Raw genomic sequence first — 6,000 nt, forward strand, 5'->3', positions numbered from 1 at the left:
CCAATATCGTCATCGACATGCATGAACATCCGCCAAAGTCCTTCACAGCTGAGACTTTCAGCTCGTGCTTATCTTGGTTGCGCTCACCTTCCCCTCATTATGTTATTTCTATAACTTAGAACCTTCCAAGTTGGAAGGCTGTTGGAGTGCGCATCCAAGATGTGCTACAGCTGTTAGCCAGTTAGTTATAGAACGTCATTTCCCTCGGTTAGTGTCGTGCAATGTGATCGCATGAGCTGATTGTTTAGTAACTGGTGGTGTTAGTGGACAGTATAGCGTAACTTGGAGTTCCTTGGTCTTTCTCATTCGTATACATAAAATAATTTTTCGTTAATTTCTTACTTTTTAGACGGAGTCCAAGGTTTGGAAAGCAAATAATATTTTATAAATTTTCTATAGGGGAAGCACCCATGACTAGAAAACAATAACTTTTTTGAGAAAGCTGCCATAAAGCAGATTTTATTGCTATAATGTTTCTTGCGGTCAGAGGAGTTTGAAGATTTCTTCTCACTGCCGGAGTGGGTGCACTCGAAAGGTCTCTCGCCGGTATGAACTCACATGAGGATGCGCCGACTTTCTGACCTGGCAAAGGGTTAGCTGCACTCTGTGCACACAAACGGCTACTGACCCGTATGGACGCGAACATGGTTGATGAGTTTGTACCTTGCTCTGAACGTGAGCTCGTTTCTCATACAATTGGACCAGCGACAGGCAAAATGTTGATTGAGATGGCATTCACATGCTGGTTAACATGCTCCACGAAATCACCCATACTGTCGAATATCTCGCCATATGGAGTCACGTGGTCCGTGTTCCAACTGCACCGCATTTCGTCCTGGTCCGGGTTGGGACAGGGACCGACGTCACCTTGCACATCACTGTTTCCATGCAGACCTAAAGGTTCTTCAGCAAGGTGGCCATCCTCTGATCCGCCGCCGTATGCTGCAATATTGCTGGCCTGTGATTCATTCCCGAGTGTTGGTTAGTCTACGTCAGGAGCACTGTTACCATAGAGAGCATGGCGCAACCCAGGGTGCTCCACAAAAATAGAAGACGACAGAAAATACAAGGTATGCACAATTTCAGAGAGTCCAAGAAGTGGATGGAGGAGGGAACAGAGTTAGAACTTTTCTTTCGTCTTTTTTGTATCGTTTGCCTATTTGTACTCTCTCTTCTCTCTCTCTCTTTCTCTCTCTCTCTCTCTCTCTCTCTCTCTCTCTCTCTCTCTCTCTCTCTCTCTCTCTTCGACCACAGATATAGATGAGTGTGTGCAAAAACAATGTGAATCAACATTTGCAAAAAGCAGATGGTGACTTCCGAGCATTGCTTATATAGATTATTGATCGGTTTGGGCGGTGGCATGCTTGTGGCATGTAGAGACATGCTTGCGTAGAGAGCTAGGATGCGTATAGACTTTGTCGCAGCCAGGCTGTTTGCAAACGCTTCGCCGCTCGCCAGTGTGGACAACCGCATGTTTCTTGCGGTCAGAGGAGTTTGTAAATTTCTTCTTACAGCCGGGGTAGGGGCACCCGAAAGGTCTGTCGCCGGTGTGTAGTCGCATGTGGATTTTCCAATTTTCTGACCTGGCAAAGCGTTTGTTACACGCTGAGCATATAAACGGCTGCTCGCCCGTATGTACGCGAACATGGTTGATCAGTTTGTACCTTGCTTTGAATGGGCCTTTCTCTTTCTTACAATTGGACCAGCGACAGGCAAAATGTCGACTAGATATGGCATTCACATGCTGGTTCACATGCTCCACGAAATCACCCATACTGTCGAATAGCTCGCCACATGGAGTCACATGGTCCGTTCTCCAACTGCACCGCATTTCAACCTGGCCAGGGTTGGGACTGGGAACGAAGTCACCTTGCGCATCACCATTTCCGTCCACATCAAAAGGTTCTTCAGCAAGGTGGCCATCCTCTGATCCGCCGCCATATGTTGCAGCATTGCTGGCCGGTGATTCATACCCGAGTGTGGGTTGGTCTCCTTCAGAATCACTGTAACCAAAGTTGGAGGTAGCATATCCGGCACTGTGACTGAGTGCTGCTGCTGCTGCTTGCGGAACAGGAAGCTGGCTGCTGTCTCCAGGTGCTGGTGGTGCGGCTGCACTGTGTGGGACGTTAGCCACTGTTGCTGATCTTCCGGCTCCTTCCACACTCTGGTTCGGGTATACCGTTATGACTTGGACCAATGGAACAGGAGCCGGCAGTGAATACTGCTGCGGGTGCACCGTGCTGGTGGCACTGCACTGCTGCGGGTACACGCTGCTGATGGCACTACTATGCTGCTGTTCCTGATCCAAACAGGCGGCAAAGGGAATGAAAGCAGGTGGTTGCGGCAAGCTAGCGGCACGGTACTGCAAGGGAGTGAACGTATATTGGGGGAAGTAGGAATCACTGAACTGCTGCTGATCCAAGCTGCCGGTGGTACTGTGCTGCTGACCAGCACATACCAGGGTTGACATGGTAACAGGGGTTCTGTTCCTAATTCCAGGATCTGGATAAAGTCGCGAAGCAGAAGCAACCGGAGCAGAGGCAACAGGACCAGCTGCAACAGGTCCAGAAGCAACAGAACCAGTAGCAGTCGGTTTAACGCACATTGCTGCTGGTACTAAAGGTGAAAGAGAGCTAACCACTCTGCTTTGCTGTCCTTCGCCCGATCCTGTTTTCAAAGAAAGAGACTGCCATAGCTCCTCCTGACGTTGTGCCGTCGAATTGCTAGACGTGTGTTCCTTGCTACTACTAGTACAGTGGCCGTGGGCAGGGTATGATGATGACATACTCGCTACTGTACGGTAAACTACACCTGGGAAGAAAAAAGGCTAACGAAGCTGCTGCAGCTAGAATTGATGAACCTATTGCAAGCTCGTTGAGAGATTAATGCCCTTCGACAACGAAACACAGATAATAAATTCGGATGGTGCTCTGACTCTGAAAATGCTGCAGCTTCCAATCACCGTGACGTCGATGGTGACGTCTTAAGAGGTGCTTCAAGTTCGTTAGCGTCCACGACTGTTACGTACTGCAGAATGAACACAGGTGGTAGTAGTAGTAGTAGTAGTAGTAGTAGTAGTAGTAGTAGTAGTAGTAGAATTTATTATTTTGATAGGGAAGGCCCTACAGACGTTGCCGTCTTGTTACAGGGAACCCTAAGTGCTCTTTACAGAGCGAAACAAAAACGGATAGATGCTCAACCTGACGACACGAGACAGGCAGAGAATTCCACCTGTCAGCGCCAAGAAAAGAAATAGAGAACATGCCATATCTAGTGGTAGCCGCGGGCAAAGAAAGTGAAAAGAATGATTGCCCTCTAGTGCGCCTCTCGGTGCAAGTAGCAGCCGACTGGAGGGTGAACATAGAGGAAAGAAGAGGACTTGTAAGCTGATGAATACAGCGGAAAACAAAAAAGCCTCAAGTTGAGACGAGATTCGAGGGAGTATAACTTAGCGTGCCGCAAAACAAAGACAGTCGGTGGTCGTGGGGGGGGGGGGGGATCGCCTATCCGAGTTATTCCAGCACTTAGGGTTCGCCTCTACGTACCGGTATGTTAAGCACTATATAACATGATGAAACCGATGTTCTTACATGACACGTGATCGTTGCCGGGGCCATGGCCAATAGGCGATCTTCCCGCCGCGGGCATAATCAGGCCATCAGGACCGTTTGACGTCATTTCGAGAATGTTCGGACCGTTTGACGTCATTTCGGGAATAATTTTTCGACCTTTCGACCTTTCCACCTTTGACCTTCCCTAATATGTTGCTTCGCGCTGTAAGAAATCAAATCAAGCACGCTCTGTCTGTCATGATGGCTGAATCTTGCCCTTGCCTGCAGCCCTCGGGCCTACGGCCCTTGGGCTGCAGGCTCGGGCAAGATTCAGCCATCATGACCTCCTCAGCGTGCTTGATCACATACATTATATGATCGATAACTGCTGCCGAGCAATTCAAGAGAGCCCTATCTGATATTGAAGTTCTGAAATTGTAAACTCTATGCCAACAGTTAAAGAAACCTCTCGCTGCACTTCATATTCCCTGGACTTCCAAAAGTTTTGCCCATCCATCAAAGCCTGCCAATGTTCACATAATTATAATTATCTCTTCATGAAATGCTTCTCGGCGACAAGTAGCAGTTTATTTGAAATAAATAATCTCGCTCGCGCACTCCTCAGTCAAAATGATGCTGTAGCTGTGTTCACTGCATATTGCTGGAACTGGAAACACGAAAAGTACAAGTGTAGGTGACGCGACTTACTTAGAAAATCTCAGATTTTGAGTTTTTTGCGCTCCATACATAATTTTATTTTCATTATTTTATTGGTTTGGTGAGACTCCCATGATAGGTATCCATTTACCTCTGGAGAATCCGTAAATAAATAAACAAACAAACAAACAAACAAACTTTTGTTTGTCACCACTTGGCCAAGTAACTACGCGTTGTCAAGAAGCTGTGACGTCAGCCTTCAGCGGCGACGGCCTGATACTTAATAGGTGCAGCCGCTGCAGCGCCTCTTGAGACAGACATGTAAATAGTTTTGTATTTTCACTTGTATTTAATTATGTCGGCTCAGAGTCATTGCTACTGTATTCTCATTGCTGCTGCGCTTGAGTACATGACACAGGCAATGTACTTTTCATTTTTTGTAGCACCTACACGAAATTTGTATCAGGGATTTCCGTATGCAGCGGAAGATCGCTATATCTGACAAACGGACAATTGTACAGACTTGAAAATACTTTTATCGTCTTCAGCAGCCACAACTTAGTCAGAAACAGCTCTAAAGAAATTGTGAGAATGCATGCGAATGGATTCATGAATCGATTCAAGTGCATAATCGAACGCATGCAGCCACTGTACTCTAGAATGACTGGGTTAGAGGACAGTCATGTACAATTTCCCTATGGTGCGGAAGATTGCCATATCTAACAAACGGACAACTGTACAGACTTGCCGATACTTATCGTCTTCAGCAGCCACAACTTAGTCAGAAACAGCTCTAAAACAGTTGTGAGCTCCTATAGGTTACGAGTTTCTAGAAAATACCACCTTGGACCTTAGACTACTCTGACTGTTGGCCTCTAACTGTTGGTTCAAGTGTTGCCATGCTCAGTTGGCTTCGATTAGTGATCACAGATTCACAGACTCCGTCTCCGTGCCTGGCACAGTGCTGCCACAGTGTTGGCTTCAGATCGCGGATCTTCCCCGGCAGTCGCACACGTCGTTGATACCCGAGTGGCCAGCGGGCAGAGAGCCCGGAGAGAAACACACCACACCATGTACACTTTACACTGTACACCATGGTACACTGCAAGGACACTGCAAGTACACTACATTGTACAGTCATGATCGAGTTTGTCCCATTCCAGTACTGAGCAGGCATTTTCCCGGTCAGGAGGAAGAACTGTTCACAAGTTAAGGCAAATCTGACCAGAGTCCCGAGCATAGGTAGGCAATGACTGCGTTATTCCAGTACCACTTTGCAAACAAACACTGGGATGCGGAGAACTCGTCAAGGCGCAAGCACCCTTTACCTTGGGAGTTTAATTTGGAAGGATAACCCATACAAGTTCTAGTAGTCTACATGACGTCACAGGGGCTAGTTGGCCAGGAGGGTGTGATGTGGGTGGTGATGTGCGTAATGCTCTCCCCATGGTGTGTCCACTGCCCGTGCTCTCGCCTATCTACAATGCTCTTCAAAACGCTTACGAATAGTTCTTTCCGTCTCACCAACATACTCGTCCGCACGCACTGAGCACAACGTTGAGCAAATGACATCCGGGGACACACATTTACCAACGTGTATACCGGCATCACAGGCACGACACTCAACAGGCATTCACACTTCTCTTGGGCACTCAAGGCGAGACAACGATGACGACACCAACATATCCTTGAGTGAACAACCGGATTGGAATTTTTTACTAAGGCCACAGCTTCCGTCCTTGACATGTAAAGTAGCGGTGCAGCATCGCAGCCTTCGCAGGCATGAATCGTG

Source organism: Sycon ciliatum, chromosome 10, assembly GCF_964019385.1.
Source record: "Sycon ciliatum chromosome 10, ocSycCili1.1, whole genome shotgun sequence".
NCBI classification, from domain to species: domain Eukaryota; kingdom Metazoa; phylum Porifera; class Calcarea; order Leucosolenida; family Sycettidae; genus Sycon; species Sycon ciliatum.